The following is a 20,900-nucleotide window of genomic DNA, read 5'->3' on the forward strand; positions in this document are numbered from 1 at the left end:
GCCCCAAGACTAAGTCAGTCCCCGCACATACAGCATCTCTGCCTGCACGCCGTGTGACTGGCTGCCTGGCCTGCCCCAAGAAGACTAAGTCGCTCCCAGTCCCTCCACACAGCATGTCTGCCTGCAGGCCGCTTCACTACCTTCTCCGCCACCACCAACAGGGTCCGGGACTCCAGGCGGATTGCTGAATTTTTTAGGCCGCTGCTAGCAGCGGCCGCTGTAATAATTTTTCGGGTGCGTGTACATGACTGCCTAATTTTTCTGGCTGCACTGCGGGCAGCTGCAACAACAAAAGAAAAGGCATGAACATGCGCCCATTCCCCTTCGTGATCATTACCTTGCCGTGGTGAAGGGGCTTGCGTATCACAATGGAGCAATGACCGACGCCTAGATGAGTGTCTCGGGGGGCACACCCACGATAATAAGGTCGTTGCCTCATTGTGGTCAGACCAAATTTGATCAGCTGGACAGTCACTGTTCTGTCATTCAGCTACATCAGCCAGGTGACTGACCATATGGGCTGTAAAGCCACCAAAACCTGCACTCTCGCCATGGTGCGCACCAGTCCAGCACGGCCGTCACTACACAAACAGCTGTTTGCGGTGCGTTACACGATGAGTTTGGTGCGTCAGTGTGAAGCAGTACCTTAATTACACTACCTGATTGATGTATACACATGCAAGATGTTTGAAAGCACTTTAGGCCTGTCATTTAACATTCAATGTGATTTCTGCCCTTAAAACGCTGCTTTGCGTCAAATCCAGATTTTTCCCGGGGACTTTTGGCATGTATCCCACTCCGCCATCCCCCCCTCCAGGTGTTAGACCCCTTGAAACATCTTTTCCATCACTTTTGTGGCCAGCATAATTAATTTTTTTTTTCAAAGTTCGCATCCCCATTGAAGTCTATTGCGGTTCGCGAACTTTAACGCGAACCGAACCTTTCGCGAAAGTTCGCGAACCCGGTTCGCGAACCGAAAATCGGAGGTTCGGCCCAACTCTAGCAACGGCATTCTTCAAGCTTCGGGTTATTTTGCTGACCACGTGCTCATGCAACTCAGGCACTGCAGAGCGCGCAAAGTGGTAGCGGCTGGGAACCACGTAACGTGGGATGGCCACTGACATCATGCCCTTGAAGCTGTTTGTCTCCACCACTCGATATGGCAGCATTTCGCAGGCCAGAAGCTTGGCTATGCTGGCTGTTACTGCCACGGCCCGGGGGTCATTTGCTGGCAATTTCCTCTTGCGCTCAAACATCTCCGACACAGACAACTGAACCATAGCGCTGCACACGGAAGGGCTGTTGGTTGTTGTGTTTGATGAACACTGGGAGACCTCAAGAGCACTACTCCGGAAAGTGACAGTGTCAGCGTCGTCTGATGTTTGTGAATGTTGTGAACCACGCAATGGCTGGGCTACCGCTGCTGCTGAGGCGGGTCTGGTACCAGGCGGGTCTGGAGGCAGTGTTGCTGGTACCATGTCCTGCCGAGTTTGCCCACAGAGTGGGATGTTTGGATAGCATGTGGCGGCTCATGCTGGTGGTGGAGAGGTTGTTAATACTTTTCCCCCTGCTCAGGCGGGTCTTGCACACCTTGCAAATCGCCATGGTAACATCCTTAGTGCAGTCTTCAAAGAAAGCCCAGACTTTGGAGCACCTGCCTTGCTGGCGATTTCTGATAGTAGGCTGTGCAGAGGCGCCAAAAGAGTAAAAGTATACTAAAAAGTTTAAAACATTCGGGTGACGGCGGTGGACCGGTCACTCCAAAAAGGACACAATATTTGTCACTTGAGGAACAAACAATTTAATTTAATACTCCACAATTAGTTCGCAACGCGTTTCACGGGCACAATCCCGCTTCATCAGGCAATAGACATACGGAGTATCACTATAAAAAACGACAGAGATGGCAGCATGTCAAAGACCTTCATCGTATATCTAGTTGTACACATAATAGTGGTACATGATTATTCTGAAACAACACGCATAAGGTGTACTATGCATACATAAGTGACATGAGTGGTGAAATGGGGAAGGATAATGCGAGGGGGTTGGTACGTTAGGTATGGGTGAATAATAGTGACCAGGTGGAGGGGGGTTATTATTTATGTCTGGAATGTGCAAAATGAAGTTTAAGAAGATAAGTGGGAAAGAAAATGTCATTTGTGCAAAGATAGTTATTATGAGCCATGTGTGTAGTAATATAATGCAAAGATAGGAAATCAAATACATGGGAGGAGGGGGAAAAGCGACAATATGAAATCGCTGGTGCAGGAAGGTAATAGGTAAGAGTAAAGCCATATATAAAGAGATGAGTGGAGAATAGGTGTAAATAGAACTCACCAGCTAGACGTCCAAACAACGCTTGGCACCTCTGTAACTGTGTGTCAGCGTGGAACCTGTTATGTAGCCGTAGCGTGCATTTCCGGGGTCAGAATGGGGGGTGGCGTTCAGTCAATCAGATTGTGTGGGAGGCGGGGATGGGCTGATGAGCGTGGCTGCGCGCGACTCAGGAGGCCGTGTTACAGCCACGCAACTGGGTGGGTGGAGCAGTGTGCAGGCAGCGTCTAGCCGTCCCTGGCTACGGCGCTCCTGCGTGCATAGGGGCAGGGTTGTGCGAGTGGTGGGAATCTAACGCGCTGTACGCGCATGTGCAGGGGTATGGGTGCGCCATGTTGGATGTGGGCAAAGTGCCCATTGAGGGATAGGGTGTATAAGGGGAAAAAAAGGGGACAACATATCAATTTGAAAATATAGGGGGGATATGAGAGATGGGAGGGGAAAACGGGAATATTAAAAATTGAAAGCTAATAGGAAAGAACCTTAATTAATTTTTTATCTCTCGTTACATGCTGGCGATTTCTGTTTGCTCCTCTTTTGCCTCTCACTTGAACTTCCACGCTTGTGGTGCCTGAAATTGCGCGCCGCCTACCTTGTGGTACAAGGCGAACTCGTGCAGCAGTGGGTTCTTCAACAGACTCATCTGTGCTGCTGCTACGACGGCGATGTTCTCGTTCACAAACAAAATCTGGGTCTCTGTCCACATTGTCCATACCCTCCTCTTCCATCTCCTCAAACTCGTCATATGTCATTGTGGGGGGCCGCCGCCGTGGAGTAGAGCTCCCCAGAACAACCTCTGCGCAGCTCACTCCAACGTCGTCTTCCAGATCTTGTCGGCCGACCTCCTGCAATTGCAACCCCTCGTGCCCAACTTGCTCTGGGATTTGGGTTTCCGAGTCCTCCTCGGACTCGCCTTGTATTTCAGTGCGCGGTGCATTTCCCACAGTTAATGGTTGTGAATCCGGGCACAACATTTCTGGCTGTTCCTCCATTGACCTTTGAAAGGTGGAAGTTTGTTGGGCTGGGAATAGCTCCTGCGAATACCCCATTGTGTCCTGAGGTAATTCATCGGACTGGTTATCTGGCAGTTGTGTGCGTGGTGTCGCTGCCGATTGTGTCAGCTTTGTGCCCACTGGCTCCTTGTAACTGGCTGAGGACTCGGACCTCGTACGTGATGTGCTGGTGCTGCTTAACCCACTGCTGGACGCTTGAGAGGTCATCCAAGTAATTATCTGGTCCTGTTCTTTTGGATCTGTGAGGGTTGTTGTCCTGGACAACATGGGCGGTATTGAGTGGGTTTTCTTGGGTGCTCCCCTGTGGCCTGTACGTGAACTGTCAGGGGAAACACCTCTTCCCTTGCCCCTTCCTCTTTCACCGGATTTCTTCCTCATTTCACTTATCCTTACAGTACACGCTGACTGGCAGCAGTACAGTGGCAGTACAGAAATGCTATACAGTACCACTATTCCCAGCAGCGACACAGAGCACAATGCTATACAGTGGCGGGTGAGCGGTGTACCACTATTCCCAGCAGCGACACAGAGCACAATGCTATACAGTGGCGGGTGAGCGGTGTACTACTGTTCCCAGGCCCAGCAGACACAGAGTGGAAGTAAACACAATGCTATATAGTCTGGCTTAGCCGTGTACACAGAGTGGCAGTACACACAATGCTATATAGTCTGGCTGAGCGGTGTACACAGAGTGGCAGTACACACAATGCTATATAGTCAGGCTGAGCCGTGTACACAGAGTGGCAGTAAACACAATGCTATATATAGCGTGGCTGAGCGAGGTGCACAGTGGCAGTACACACAATGCTATATAGTCAGGCTAAGCCGTGTACACAGAGTGTCAGAAAACACAATGCTATATATAGCGTGGCTGAGCGAGGTGCACAGTGGCAGTACACACAATGCTATATAGTCAGGCTGAGCCGTGTACACAGAGTGTCAGTAAACAATGGTATATAGTCTGGCTGAGCGGTGTACACAGAGTGGCAGTAAACACAATGCTATATATAGCGTGGCTGAGCGAGGTGCACAGTGGCAGTACACACAATGCTATATAGTCAGGCTGAGCCGTGTACACAGAGTGTCAGAAAACACAATGCTATATATAGCGTGGCTGAGCGAGGTGCACAGTGGCAGTACACACAATGCTATATAGTCAGGCTGAGCCGTGTACACAGAGTGTCAGTAAACAATGGTATATAGTCTGGCTGAGCGGTGTACACAGAGTGTCAGTAAACAATGGTATATAGTCTGGCTGAGCGGTGTACACAGAGTGGCAGTAAACACAATGCTATATATAGCGTGGCTGAGCGAGGTGCACAGTGGCAGTACACACAATGCTATATAGTCAGGCTGAGCCGTGTACACAGAGTGGCAGTACACACAATGCTATATAGTCTGGCTGAGCGGTGTACACAGAGTGGCAGTACACACAATGCTATATAGTCTGGCTGAGCCGTGTACACAGAGTGGCAGTACACACAATGCTATATAGTCTGGCTGAGCGGTGTACACAGAGTGGCAGTAAACACAATGCTATATAAAGCGTGGCTGAGCGAGGTGCACAGTGGCAGTACACACAATGCTATATAGTCAGGCTGAGCCGTGTACACAGAGTGGCAGTACACACAATGCTATATAGTCTGGCTGAGCGGTGTACACAGAGTGGCAGTACACACAATGCTATATAGTCTGGCTGAGCCGTGTACACAGAGTGGCAGTACACACAATGCTATATAGTCTGGCTGAGCCGTGTACACAGAGTGGCAGTAAACACAATGCTATATATAGCGTGGCTGAGCGAGGTGCACAGTGGCAGTACACACAATGCTATATAGTCTGGCTGAGCCGTGTACACAGAGTGGCAGTAAACACAATGCTATATATAGCGTGGCTGAGTGAGGTACACAGTGGCAGTACACACAATGCTATATAGTCTGGCTGAGCCGTGTACACAGAGTGGCAGTAAACACAATGCTATATATAGCGTGGCTGAGCGAGGTGCACAGTGGCAGTACACACAATGCTATATAGTCAGGCTGAGCCGTGTACACAAAGTGTCAGAAAACACAATGCTATATATAGCGTGGCTGAGCGAGGTACACAGTGGCAGTAAACAATGCTATATATAGTGTGGCTGAGCGAGCGGTGTACTACTGTTCCCAGCAGCGACACACAATGACTGGGGGGGACCCTGGCTAGCGTGGCTGGAGAGCGAACTACCCTGCCTGCCTACCCAAAGCTAAACCCACAGACAAATGGCGGAGATATGACGTGGTTCGGGTATTTATTTACCCGAACCACGTGACCGTTCGGCCAATCAGAGCGCGTTCGGGCCCGAACCACGTGACCCGTTCGGCCAATCACAGCGCTAGCCGAACGTTTGGGGAACGTTCGGCCATGCGCTCTTAGTTCGGCCATGCGGCCGAACGGTTTGGCCGAGCACCGTCAGGTGTTCGGCCGAACTCGAACATCACCCGAACAGGGTGATGTTCTGCAGAACCCGAACAGTGGCGAACACTGTTCGCCCAACACTAAACGCAGCCATACGTAAAGTGAGTAGTCGTCTCTGCCCGCCCGCCCTTACTCTAAGTTGCCCGCTGCCCCCGCTGTCATTTGGAGGGGAAGAGAGGCGGTAGGAGGGGACCCAGGTGAGGGAGGGGGGGATCTTTCCCCCTCCCCTCCGCTATCCCTGTCACCCCTCCTTCCAGCGCTGCTCTTCCCCTGCTGTAGCAGCTATACTGGGGGCAACTAAACTAGCTATACTGGGGGCAACTAAACTAGCTATACTGGGGGCATCTATACTAGCTATACTGGGGGCAACTAAACTAGCTATTTTGGGGGCAGCTATACTGGGGCAACTATACTGGGGGCATCTATACTGGGGGCAACTATACTAGTTATACTGGGGGCAACTAAACTAGCTATACTGGGAGCATCTATACTGGGGGCAACTATACTGGGGGCATCTATACTAGCTATACTGGGGGCAACTAAACTAGCTATACTGGGAGCATCTATACTAGCAATACTGGGGGCAGCTATACTGGGGGCATCTATACTAGCTATACTGGGGGCAACTGTACTAGCTATACTGGGGGAAACTATACTAGCTATACTGGGGGCAGCTATACTGGGGGCAGCTATACTAGCTATACTGGGGGCAGCTATACTGGGGGCATCCATGCTAGCTATACTGGGGGCAACTATACTAGCTATACTGGGGGCAGCTATACTGGGGGCAACTATACCAGCTATACTGGGGGCAACTATACTAGCTATACTGGGGGCAACTATACTAGCTATACTGGGGGCAACTATACTGGGGGCAACTATACTAGCTATACTGGGGACAACTAAACTAGCTATACTGGGGACAACTAAACTAGCTATACTGGGGGCAACTATACTATCTATACTGGGGGCAACTATACTAGCTTCACTGGGGCAGCTATACTGGGGGCAACTGTACTATCTATACTGGGGGCAACTATACTAGCTATACTGGGGGCAACTATACTAGCTTCACTGGGGCAGCTATACTGGGGGCAACTGTACTAGCTATACTGGGGGCAACTATACTAGCTAATACTTTAAATTACAGTTAGCTCCGCCCTCATGCGGTCATGACCACGCCCAATTTTTTGCCGGTTGTGGCCTCGCCCATTTTTTTTAAGGGGGGGGGGGTGTCTTTTAATACCCAGCACCGGGTGCCAAATGCCCTAGGTACGCCACTGTCATTAAATAATGTTTATGAAATCGGCAATTGTGAAAACGTTAATCTTCCCTGTTTCAAAAGTGAAACTTATAATTACGTTTATTACAAAAACGATAATATATGTTCAATTGTTATAATTATATATTATTGTGAATAACCTTCATTTATGGTATGTTCTTATAATTAAATCTGAAAATATTCTTTATAACGATGATATAAATATAACTACGTTCGTAATAAGTGTTGTAAAACATTAGTAAGTATTACTAAAATTTTACTAAAAGTATACCCAAGCCTATTTTGACACAGAACCCTCCCTGTACCTATCCTTAACCCCTAGACCCCCCTGGTGGTGCCTAACCCTAAGACCCCCCTGGTGGTGCCTAACCCTAACCACCCCCCTGGTGGTTTATATTGTACTGTAACTATACTTAACCCTACTCTCACACAGAACCCTCCCTATACCTATCCCTAACCCCTAGACCCCCCCCCCCCCTGTGGTGCCTAAACCTAAGACCCCCTTGGTGGTGCCTAAACCTAAGAGCCCCTGGTGGTGCCTAAACCTAAGACCCCCCTGGTGGTGCCTAACCCTAAGACCCCCCTGGTGGTGCCTAAACCTAAGACCCCCCCTGGTGGTGCCTAAACTTAAGACCCCCCCCTTACTGATCGCTTTATTATGTGGATAATAATGTTTTACTAATTGTGGCTGCAAAAATATATTGCAATTTACCTTACGTACTGATCGCTTTATTTTGTAAATAATAATGTTTTACAAACAGTAAGGGATAAAACTTTAAATAATGTTTTAATTAGTTAAATAAGATAAATATGTTTAGTATTTTTATAAACGTTATTCGGCACGGGTGCATTTTATAAACGTAAATCACCACAAGCACAGTTATAAATCATTAAAAATCTCCGGGCGCCATTTGTAAACGTTATTTATCTCCAGCGCCCTTTTTTCCTGCTCGGCGCCCATTAAACGTTATTTATTATGAGAGTGAATGGCGGCGCCCTTTTTGTCCACTAGCTGCCTGCGCCCTTTTTTCCCGCTTCCCTCTATAACACCTGGCAATTATGATGACTGAAAATTTCTGGCTGCCTCGATTGCTTACTGCAAGCATTTTGAAAGATGCAGAAAAAGGAAATTTCTGTCCACACATCAATCAGATCAACAGTGCTAAATTTTACATCACTACAAGTCTTTCTATGAATTATTGATTAATGGCACTGACCAGCTGCCATGGCACGGAGCTCCGCTCCTCTTTCTTCTTTTTATCACTTTTCCCCTTTTTTCTCCTGCGCATGCAGGCAGAACCATGCACATAAGTGCACACAGGTCCCTGGAACCGTGGGCTCCAGCTCTGTCCAGTCAGGCTAGCGGCCACAGGAGCATCGGAGGACGCATTAGCCACCCACGTGGAGAGGGCCCCGAGCGCTACCCCGCACCAGGGGAAGAGGGCCTTGTGCGCCATACCGCTGCCGCGCTGCAGGCTGGCGGCCACAGGAGCATCGGTGGACGCATTAGCCACCCACGTGGAGAGGGCTCCCAGCGCTACCCCCGCTGCCGCACACCAGGGAGAGCCACCCGCGTGGAGAAGCCCGGATCACTCTGCTCTCTCCCACCGCATCACAGAGGAGGCAGGCCCAGCCGTCCACTGCTACAGCTGAGTGAGAGCCCGATTCCTGCGGCTGGCTGCGGGCAGAGACGCCGGAGGCAGGCACCGGCGGCATCCAGCCCACTGAGGCCCATCCATCAGCTGGAGGAGATCGGCTGTCGGAGAGCAGGACGCATCCATCTCTGCCCCGCTGGACAACTGACAACTCACGTGGTGAGGCGGACAAAAATAGAGTGCCCCCCACACTGACTGTCCCACCAGCCACCTCCACCACCCTGCCCACCATGGAGCCCACCTGCTCACCCTGCTCACCTGAAGCATGGATCCTGCCCAGCATGGAGGGGTACAACACTGGCTGGTAAGATCTACTGATCTGCGTGCTGTCTGCTCACACAAGGTGATTTGAACTGCATCCTGCTGCTACTACTGCTCCTTATGCTTGCTATTGTTCATTGCTGACTGCTACATGATCTGCTCTCTTGTTGGCTGTATCGCACTGTTATATTGCACCGCCCGTGATGGACTGTAGTGCACCGCTCTCGCGTGATGGACTGTATTGTACCGCTCATGGGGGGTACCGTATTGCACTGCTCATAAGATGGACCATATTGCAATGCTCATGGGATAGGCTGTATTGCACTGCTCATGTGATGGACTGTATTGCACTGCTCATAAGATGGACTGTATTGCACTGCTCATGTGAGGGACTGTATCGCACCGTATTGCACTGCACATAAGATGGACTGTATTGCACTGCTCATGTGACTGTCTGTATTGCACTGCTGTACCGCACTGCTCATGTGATAGACTGCTCATGTGATAGACTGTACCGCACTGCTCGGGTGGTGAACCGTATTGCACCGCTCTTGTGAGGGACTGTATTGAATCCGCTCAGGTACGAACTGTACTGCATGGCGCACGTGTCAATCTGTCTTTAATTGCACAAGACTGCTTTTAATTTGGTCCTGGACTGTTCCTGTGGCGGGCGACCCTTGGCAATGCCAGGCTCCTCCACCCCCCGTAGGCACCCCGCTCCCGCTATCGACTCCGCCCCCACTCCACCACACGTACCACGTACTCCAGGGAGCAACTCCTGCGGTGGGAACACCGCGGACCACCACTCCCTGAGGCCAACCTCCTGCCAAACCGGGTCCAGAACTACATACAGCAGGTCCTGGAATCCGCTCCCTGGCCCAGCGCAGGCTGGCGGCGAAGGGGCTGTCGAGCTGGGGCACACGTGAGAGTCAGGAGGAGGGGCTTGAGGTCAGCCATCCCCTCGGTACTCCTGGCAAATGTCCGCTCTCTCCCTAACAAACTGGACGAGCTGCGTCTCTTCTGCGGCAGGTGGGAGCTCGGGAGGAACACCCCAGTACTCTGCTTCACGGAGACTTGGCTACACGAGAACATCCCGGAGAACGCCCTACACCTCCCAGGCTTCAGCCTCATACGGGGGGACCGCGACCCCTCCCTCTCTGGGAAGAAACGAGGCGGTGGCATCTGCTTCTACGTCAGCTCCTCATGGTGCCCCACCCCACCAGTACTCGACAGGATGTGCTCCCCAGACCTAGAGCTTCTTCTCGTGAACTGCAAGCCAGTATACTCACCACGGGAGTTCTCCTCCTATGTCCTTGTCGGAGTGTATATTCCCCCTGATGCCGACGCCAAATCTGCCCTGAATTCCCTTGGCGACACCATCTCACAGTGGGAAACATCCCTCCCAGACTCGCTGTTCATAATCATGGGGGATTTCAACAGGGCAAACCTTCGACAAGAGCTGCCACGCTACCACCAGCATGTTGCCTGCCCTACCAGAGACCCGAACACCCTCGATCATTGTTACACGCCCCTGAAGGATGCCTACAAGGCTATCCCTGGGGCGGCACTTGGCTCCTCCGACCACTGCCTTGTTCATCTCATCCCCACCTACAGAAGGCTCCTGGAATCGGCAAAACCGGTCGTGAAGTCCTCCAAGGTGTGGTCCAGCGAGGCCAAGCTCCACCTTCAAGCCTACTTTGATTGCACGGACTGGGAATCCCTGGCAGCTCCAGGCCTGGACGAGTGGGCGGACAACGTTACCTCTTACATCAGCTTCTGTGAGGCCTCCTGCATCCCAACCAAATCCTTCAAGGTCTACCCGAACAACACACCGTGGTTCTCCAGCAAGCTACGGCTACTGCGGAAATGCAAGGAGGCGGCTCACAAGGCAGGTAACCAGGAGGAATTCAGGAAGGCGAGGAACACTCTGAAGCGAGAGCTGAGAGCCGCAAAACAGGAGTTTGCTGAGAGGATGAAGCAGAACCTTCGCTCAAACAACTCACGAGCTGTATGGCAAGGGCTTAAGGCTGCCACCAACTACAAGCCTCCCCCGCAACATGCTACACCCAGCCCTGAATTAGCTGAAGAACTAAGCAAATTCTACTGCAGGTTTGAAAGGCAGACCGAGCCTGGTGGGCACCCACCACCTCCTACCCTCACAGCCCCCACGCACAGCGACCCAAGTGAGGACTCACTCCCTCTGGATGTGAGGGAGGCAGACGTTCTTCCCGATGGCTGTTAGCCTCCTGAACTCCCTTAACATGCTACCATTCCCTATCAGCGACCTACCACCCGCATAGGAGTGGCAGACTTCGGCTGTGTATATCTAATTGTTGAATTGTATATTCGTGTATGCTTATATTTTAGTATGATTGTATCATTCTAAGCCTTTTCCTGCCATTCTTTCTATGTACTGCTCCATTGTGCCAAACCCAATTCCGGGCCTGACCCAGTCATGCTTGGCGAAATAAAATTGATTCTGATTCTGATTCTGATTCTGACATGTCACTGCACTGCTAATGACCATTACCCACTAGTACAGTCAGACTGTGGCTGCACAGTCATGATGACCTACTGCAATCTACAGTTTTTGAGCCTGTAATGTCGCATAGCTCTAATACTTCTTTAAAGAGGATCTGGCCAACCCTTTCCTTAGAACCAATAAAAATAACACTTCTATCATCCTCCTCTTTGGCAAACCATTATTACTAACTTTAGAATGCCAACCATGTGCACACATTTGCCAAGCTAAACACACTCTTGTTTGTATACTAATAAACAGAAGTTCAAACTCCACCAAAGCAAAAGGAGACTGAAAAAAAGAGTGTGATAAGATGTAAAAAAGCAGTACAAGCAGTCACAAGGGAACCAGAGAGGATGCAATATACATACCTGGGGCTTCCTCCAGCCCCATACGCATGGATCGCTCCCACGCCGCCGTCCTCCGCTGCCTGGATCCGCCGCCACCGGGTCCCGTCATTGCCGCAAGTTGGCCGGCGGACGCGGCCAATTCTCCGCATCACAGGGTGCTCTCCCCATACAGATACGCATGTGGCTGCTAACTGCACAGCTGCATGCATACATGTATGGAGGGAGCCCCTGTGATGCGGACAATTGGCCGCGTCCGCCGGAAGTGACGGGCCCGGTACCGGCGGATCCAGGAAGCTGAGGACGGCGGCGTGGGAGCGATTCAGGCTTACGGGGCTGGAAGAAGCCCCAGGTATGTATAAAATCTTTTTCTTTTTTCACCCCCCCCCCCCCCCCCGTTCCTCTTTGGTTCCCTTTAAAGTGGATCCGAGATAAACTTTTACTCATTGCATAATGGTGTTCCTTTCATATAGTTTATAGGGCATTCCTCAAGTCAAATACTTTTTTTGTTTTGTTTGAATACTCTAATTCCCATTAAACTAAAAAAGCCTCACCCAGAGATTTTCCAGAGTACTAAGGCACTCAGTCCCAGGTAGCAAGGGCTTATGGGAGCTCAATCTGGGCAGGAGGAGGTTACTAGCCAGAGATTTCAGAGGCAGAGGGGAGGCGGGAGAAGGAGAGGTGATTGAATTTGTCACAGGTTGAGGGATGGAGATGCTATCAGCTTGCCTGTGTGTAATGTGACAAACAGAACATGGCTGCCCTCATTGTATCACAAGAATAAAAAATCATAAACTGTTGAAGCTGTTTGCAGCTAGATTTGCTGTGTAAACTATCTAAACGTTAGATAAGATATATAGACAAGTTACTTGTTATAGTTAGTTTTAATGTTATTATGATTATTATTTTGGATTTATAATCATCTTCCACTGTCTTGTACCACAGGGAATACAAACTACAGTTACAAAGCAATGGGATAAAGATAATACACAAAGGGGAAAGAGATCCATACCAATCCTAAGGAGTTAAGGGGTAGAACAATTGATAAGGGGAAGATTTATACATGGTAATAGTTACATAGTTATTTTGGTTGAAAAAAGACATACGTCCATCGAGTTCAACCAGTACAAAGTACAACACCAGCCTGCTCCCTCACATATCCCTGTTGATCCAGAGGAAGGCGAAAAAACCCTTACAAGGCATGGTCCAATTAGCCCCAAAAGGGAAAAATTCCTTCCCGACTCCAGATGGCAATCAGATAAAATCCCTGGATCAACATCATTAGGCATAACCTAGTAATTGTAGCCATGGATGTCTTTCAACGCAAGGAAAGCATCCAAGCCCCCTTTAAATGCAGGTATAGACTTTGCCATAACGACTTCCTGTGGCAATGCATTCCACATCTTAATCACTCTTACTGTAAAGAAACCTTTCCTAAATAAATGGTTAAAACGTTTTTCCTCCATGCGCAGATCATGTCCTCTAGTCCTTTGAGAAGGCCTAGGGACAAAAAGCTCATCTGCCAAGCTATTATATTGCCCTCTGATGTATTTATACATGTTAATTAGATCTCCTCTAAGGCGTCTTTTCTCTAGACTAAATAAACCCAGTTTATCTAACCTTTCTTGGTAAGCGAGACCTTCCATCCCACGTATCAATTTTGTTGCTCGTCTCTGCACCTGCTCTAAAACTGCAATATCTTTTTTGTAATGTGGTGCCCAGAACTGAATTCCATATCCCAGATGTGGCCTTACTAGAGAGTTAAACAGGGGCAATATTATGCTAGCATCTCGAGTTTTTATTTCCCTTTTAATGCATCCCAAAATTTTGTTAGCTTTAGCTGCAGCGGCTTGGCATTGAGTACGATTATTTAACTTGTTGTCGATGAGTACTCCTAAGTTCTTCTCCAAGTTTGATGTCCCCAACTGTATCCCATTTATTTTGTATGGTGCTAGACCATTGGTATGACCAAAATGCATGACTTTACATTTTTCAACATTGAATTTCATCTGCCATGTATGTGCCCATATAGCCATCCTATCCAGATCCTGTTGCAATATGACACTATCTTCCTGAGAGTTGATGATTCTGCACAATTTTGTATCATCTGCAAAAATAGCAACATTGCTCACTACTGCATCTACTAGGTCATTAATAAATACATTGAAGAGCACTGGACCCAGTACAGACACCTGTGGGACCCCACTGCTAACAGTCTCCCATTTTGAGTACGATCCATTGACCACAACTCTTTGTTTTCTGTCCATTAGCCAGTTCCCTATCCATGCACACAGACTCTTCCCCAGTCCTTGCATCCTCAACTTTTGCACCAGACTTTTGTGGGGAACAGTGTTGAAGGCCTTTGCAAAGTCCAAGTATATCACATCTACAGCATTCCCAATATCCATATTAGCATTCACTACCTCATAAAAGCTGAGCATGTTAGTCGAGCATGACCTGTCTTTAGTAAACCCATGTTGATGCTGAGAAATAAGATTATTTTCTACTATGAAGTCATGTTTAGTATCTCTTAGTAACCCCTCAAATAGTTTGCATACAACTGATGTTAAGCTTACAGGTCTATAATTTCCTGGATCTGATTTTTTGCCCTTCTTAAATAATGGAAAAACGTGGGCTGTACGCCAATCCACTGAGACTCTGCCAGTTGCAAGAGAGTCACAAAAGATAAGATAAAGGGGATTAGCTATATCTGAACTTAATTCCCTTAGGACCCGAGGATGCATGCCATCCGGGCCAGGTGCCTTGTCTATTTTTAATTTATTTAGTCTTGCCTTCACTTCTTCCTGCGTTAAGTATTTAATATTACAGTTAGAAGATAGAGACTCTTCTGCCTCTGTAATTTGCAACAGTGCTGTTTCCTTTGTGAAGACAGAAGCAAAGAAAGCATTTAATATATCTGCCTTACCTTGGTCATCCACCATTGAGTCCCCCCCCTCCCCCTCATCCTTTAGGAGTCCTATACAGTCAACCTTTCTTTTTTTAGAGTTGATGTACTTGTAAAACTTTTTGGAGTTAGATTTGATATCCCTAGCGATTTGATTTTCAGCTTCGATCTTTGCCAGCCTAATTTCTTTTTTACAATTTTTATTGCACTCCTAATAATTGCTTAGTGCAGCCTCGGTCCCCTCCTGTTTTAGGACCGTATAGGCATTCCTTTTCCTCATCATTTTATCCCTAACCTTTCTATTCATCCATAGAGGCCTTTTTTTATTCCTAGCCATTTTGTTTCCATATGGGATATACATACTACAATATTGATTGAGAATACGTTTAAAAGCTTGCCATTTCCCTTCAGTGTCCTCCCCTTGTAGTACATTATCCCAGTTCACCAAACTTAGTGCCTGCCTAATTTGATTGAACTTTGCTTTTCTAAAATTCATAGTTTTAGTGGTTCCGCTGCCCCGTGGCCTATCAGTCACCAGATCAAACGTTATCATGTTGTGATCACTATTTCCCAAATGTTCTTGAACCTGCACATTTGATACATTATATGGTCTATTAGAAATGATCAGATCCAGTAACGCATTCCCCCTAGTTGGTTCCATTACCATTTGAGTCAAGTAATTGTCCTGTAGTGCTGCCAGAAATCTGCTGCTTTTACCAGAATGGGTAGCCTCAATACCCCAGTCAATGTCTGGAAAGTTGAAGTCGCCCATAGTGTGGTGGTAAACTGTCGAATCTGCCCATAATCTTCTGATGTATGGGCACCTTAATTGACCATTTGTCAAAGAGACAAATTTATCTCTAATCTTTGTCAAAGCTGCCCATACACTACAGGCCAATTCCTGTCTGATTTCAGCATGAAATCTTAAGGAAATCGGTTGAGCCTGTCGTGTCCACACCGCCGCTGCCCCCTAATGTATAAATGTGCACCCGTGTGTGCACTTATACATTACTTGCCCTGTGTCAGCCTCAACACAGTGTGCATAACCTCCGGGCGGCTCTCCGTACACTAAAATCAAAACCACATTATCAGCGCAACTCTCCGTACACGCCACTGGTGCCTAGCTTCTGAAGTCAGACACTAGGGGCTTGATTCACAAAGTGGTGCTAACTGTTTAGCACGAGTGTGCTAAACAGTTAGCACGTGAAGTTCCGTTCGCGGACTTTTGCGCGCGCAAAGTGCCGCGATTCGCACGATTGCTGACTTTTGCGCATGCAATTTGCCGGCAAATTGGGCATGCAAAAGTCCGAGAATGGCGCTTCACATGCTAACTGTTTAGCACACCCATGCTAAACAGTTAGCACCGCTTTGTGAATCAAGCCCCATGCGCCAGTGGCTTGTATGGTGAGCCGCCCGGAGGTTACAGACACCGCGTGGAGGATGACAAAGGACAGGTAATGTATAAATGCACACAAGCAGGGGCACATTTATACATTAGGGGGGCAGCGGCAGGGGTTTCGCCATTTTTTTGCTCTTTCCGAATTCAGCCATCGTACTGCCACACACTCGATCAACCAACTTCGGCCCACCATCTTGTATCAGGCGCGATCGAATAATGTGACCAATATCAGCCCGTAATTGGTTGCATCGTCGGTCAGACCTGCACTTGGCGGCACCAATTTTCAAACCAATTTGATAATGATTGAATTAGTTGGTCGATTGACCGCCAAAGTCACCTAATGTATGGGCATCTTTAGTGTGTTCTAGGTGAGATTACATGATTGCCTGAAGAGGTGGGTTTTTTAGGTTGTTCCTACAGGTGGTAACTGTAAGAGAATATTGAAGAGATTCTGGAAGAAAGTTTAAAGAAAGGGAGGAGTCCTTTATATGAGAATGAAAAGAGGTGAGCCTAGCAACATGGAATGTGCCTGTCTCTAAGCATAGCATGTCTCTAAAGAAGAGCTGATGGACATGTGACCGCCACTGCAGACATTTTCTCTATCAATTACATCAGCTTCTGTGATAAAACGGGGAACAGTAAATTCGGGCGCCTGAGGCAAGTGGACAAATCGGGCGCCGCCATTCACTCCCATAATAAATATCGTTTAATGGGCGCCCAACAGGAAAAAAGGGCGCCGGAGAAAAATAACGTTTTATAAGCGGCGCCCGGAGACTTTTACTGTTTTATAACTGCTTCTCATGATTACACATTATTTTATGATTTATAATTTTTTAAACATTATTTTTAAACGAAAAACAGTACAATTTTTTTTAAAACATTATTTTTAAACGAAAAACAGCACAATATTTTTTTCACACGTTATTAATGCTTATCACAGGGGGGTCTTAGGTTTAGGCACCACCAGGGGGGTCTTAGGTTTAGGCATCAACAGGGGGGTCTTAGGTTTAGGCACCACCAGGGGAGTCTTAGGTTTAGGCACCACCAGGGGAGTCTTAGGTTTAGGCACCATCAGGGGAGTCTTAGGTTTAGGCACCACCAGGGGGGTCTTAGGTTTAGGCACCAACACGGGGGTCTAGGGGTTAGGGGTAGGTACAGGGAGGGTTACTTACTATTTTTTTTTAAACGTTATTATACGTTTCACTTTTTAAACGGAAGATTAACGTTTTCACAATTGCCAATTTCATGCACATTATTTAATGATTTATAACTTTATAAAACATTATTTTTAAACGAAATATAGTACATTATATTTTTAAACGTTATCCATGTTTATCATTTAAAACCCGGCGCCCTTTTTTCCCAGCGCCCCTTTTTAACGTACGCGATAAAACGTGCTTGTTTTCACACATACAGACACACACATGGGGCTTGATTCACAAAGTTGTGATATGTGCTTTGCACAAGTTTTGCCGTGGTTTCGCACCTAAAGGCTTGAGCGTGCAAGATTGTGCGAATTTTAGCGCGCGTTAATCTTCGCAATGTTCGTGAAGGTTGACGCACGATAAAATTCGCATTAGTGCCTGATCGCATCAATTTTGCACGCACAAACCTTTACGCGCGAAAGCGCGGCAAAGCTTGCGCGAAGCTCATATCACGGCTGTGATAGCATTTATCACAGCTTTGTGAATCGAGCACATGGTGTGCAGGGAATGCACACAGTAAACTGACAGGTGAGTGTGCTCCCAGCCTCAGCTTATTACACTCACTTTGTCCACCTCTGATGGAGCAGAACTGGCTGTACAGACTCCTCCAGCATCACTACAGTACACAGCACTTGGGGAGGGGGTGGGGAGGCTGGGGGAAGAGCGCTGTACACAAGACCATGCTGAAGGGACTGTCTACAAATTTTTGCCTGCAAAACTTTGTTTGATTCCTTATCAGGGGCTTAGCAGATGCAGTGATCAGAACAATTGTGCAGAGAGCAGAAACTTTTTTTCTCTTTGTGCCCTTAGTTGTCAGTCTCTCAGGACAGGTAAAATGAACCACTTAAGTACCGGTGGTTTCTGGTCCTTAAGGGGGCAGAAACGTCTGAATCCCGTCGAATCACCGCACATACCTGCCGCAACCTCCGTCACCACCGCACGTCGGGAACCTGGGCCACCCACTCTGCCATCTCTATGACTGCAGAGTTCCTGTAAGCCGGTCAGGAGCTGCTTTCATTGGCTCCTGACCGTGTCTTTCAATGTAAGCCAATGGGAGTTGCTTACTTTGAAAGACATGGCCAGGAGCCAATGAAATAGGCTCCTGACCCGCTCATAGGAACTCTGCATTCATAGAGACTTCAGAGCCGAGTGAGCTGCATCTGGAGATGGTGGGGAGACAGCAGCAAGTTCGGCGAGAGTGACAAAAACAGCGTATGCGCGCAACATCGGGCAGTTGAAATCTACGCCGTGGCAGCCAAATTAACATCAAATCAGGGTGTAGATTTCAACTATCTTGGTCCAAAAGTAGTTAACTCCTCCCCCCACAGGGCCCCCTGCAGCTTCTGGGCCCCCCGCGGCTGCATCCCTTCTAAGGTCTATTGTTATGCCCCTGCTCCTATATTTTGAGTGTGCAGTACAGCTGCATAAGCAGCCGTGCATGTGTCTGGAGCTAAAAGGAAGCAGGCAGTGACTGTAACGGCTTGTTCACACTAAGGGCGCTTTCGGGATTTTTCAAGCGCCAGTGATTTTGAAAGTCGCCCTAAAAACGCTTGTGCAATGATTCCCTATGAGAGTGTTCACATCTGAGTGGTTTGATTGCGATATGCTCACCAAAGCGCTGCCTGTACCATGTTTGGGGTGATTTGCCTATAATGGCAGGTATAGGAAAATCGCAAAAAGCGCTTGGTATAGTGATTTCCTGAGCGCTTTTAAGAATAAATACATTGTATTTATTCTTTTCTGGGTGAAAGAGTTCCCTTCCTGACGTCAGAATTGTTCTGCTCTTAGAAAATCACTTTAAAAAAATCACAGCGCGCAGGTAAGCGCCGGGAGGCACTAAAAAAATCGCACAAAAAATTGCAAACCGCTGGCGTCAGCGATTTTGATTTTAGAAGTGAACAAGGCCTAAGAGACCATTAGGGCTGGGAATTGTAAAATTACACATTACTTTTTATTAAATCCAATTAATACAACAGCCTTTTAAATCATCCGACATTAAGGTCTCTTTCACAGTGCAACGTTAAAGTTGCACATTAAAACAACATTTAACGCAGAATAACTCACTGCAATGAAAAATCATTGCCCCATTCACAGTGCACACGTTGCGTTGGTGACTAACGCTGCACGTTAAGTGAAAGTACTGCATGCAGTGCGTTATACACGTTATTAGCTCTGTTGGACTGTTTGCACATGCTCAGCAATAACTTGGAACTGGAAGCATACTTTTAATTACCTGTATGCTCTACTGTATGTGACGATTACGGGGCATTAAGTTGCGTTGCGACTTTTTTGGGGCGTTGCGTTGTAATTTGCGTTGCGACTTTAACGTCGCATCAAACCGCAGCGTCCTACTGTGAAAGAGGCCTGAATGTCCATGCTTTTTGCAGATCCATGCAGATTACATAAGTATAAAGGAATAATTATTTTTTGAGCCATATAGGTTTGCTTATCTTGTGCGATCCTCTTTGGCTATGAAACATTCTTTAAAGGCAGTAACACATTTCACAAAAATATGTGTCCAGCTTGTTTGCCATGTGAGGTCATTACTCTTTGATGTTTATTTTATGCTTCACAAAACACAGTGTAAATACTGACTACATTTGCCTGAGAAGTGAACTTCCATTTCTGATAGTGAAGGGGTTCAGGACACAGGAGACGTTGCAGTGTCTTGTCAGTCAGTCGATGAAAATGAAATCCATTTGCATTCTGTTAATTGTTTCTTGTTTCTGTACTTACGCACAGGCAGCATATAACTGCACTGCATGCGATAAAGGGAAGTGTCCTCCTGATCTCTCTGGCTGCTCGGGACACAATGTAATAGATCCATGTGGGTGCTGTGTGCACTGTCCTAAGCAAAAATGGGAACCCTGCGGAGGGCCAAACTGGGAGCTCGGCTACTGCGGCAAAGACTTGAGATGTAATTCTATCAACGGAAGTCATCCAGTGGAATACCCCAATATAGGGATATGTAAAAGTAAGTGCTGCTACAAGAATCGGACTCTATGGGTCTCTTTATGTTATCTTATGGTACACCTATTATGCCGAATATGTTTTGCATTACTGATTATCATTTTTACTTACTAAACACAATAAGACAAAGACAGAGCATATAGAGTTTGATAATGGTGATTCTGAAATGTGATCCAAGCTGCTAGTTGTGATTTTTAATAGCAGCCAATAGTTTGCCAGGCAGTAAACTCACCCAGACTGACTGCTGCTGAATACTTCTGGTTGCTGTGATCTATGTTTATCTCTATTCACATACAGTGAAAATGTTTTCATTCTGAGTGAAACAAAAAAAAACAAACAAGTTTCATATAGCTTAGTATGCACAAGACTATGCACAGGGCATCAAAGGAAAGGGTCATGCTAGAGCAGGCATGGGCAAACTTGGCCCTCCAGCTGTTACGGAACTACAAGTCTCACAATGCATTTGCCTTTATGAGTCATGATTTCTGGCTGTCAGACTCCTGCAATGCATTGTGGGACTTGTAGTTCCTTCACAGCTGGAGGGCCAAGTT

The 20,900-nt window shown here is 47.6% G+C and overlaps 1 long non-coding RNA gene across 1 annotated transcript in view; it reads left to right on the forward strand.

The window, feature by feature from the left end:
- The first annotated feature begins 19,983 nt into the window (after positions 1 to 19,983).
- LOC137521464 (uncharacterized) overlaps positions 19,984 to 20,900 on the forward strand; it is a 38,284-nt gene continuing 37,367 nt past the window's right edge. The window contains exon 1 of the long non-coding RNA XR_011022126.1: positions 19,984 to 20,353. This is a non-coding gene — a long non-coding RNA (uncharacterized lncRNA). The remainder of the gene's footprint in view (positions 20,354 to 20,900) is intronic.

Source organism: Hyperolius riggenbachi, chromosome 6, assembly GCF_040937935.1.
Source record: "Hyperolius riggenbachi isolate aHypRig1 chromosome 6, aHypRig1.pri, whole genome shotgun sequence".
NCBI classification, from domain to species: Eukaryota; Metazoa; Chordata; class Amphibia; order Anura; family Hyperoliidae; genus Hyperolius; species Hyperolius riggenbachi.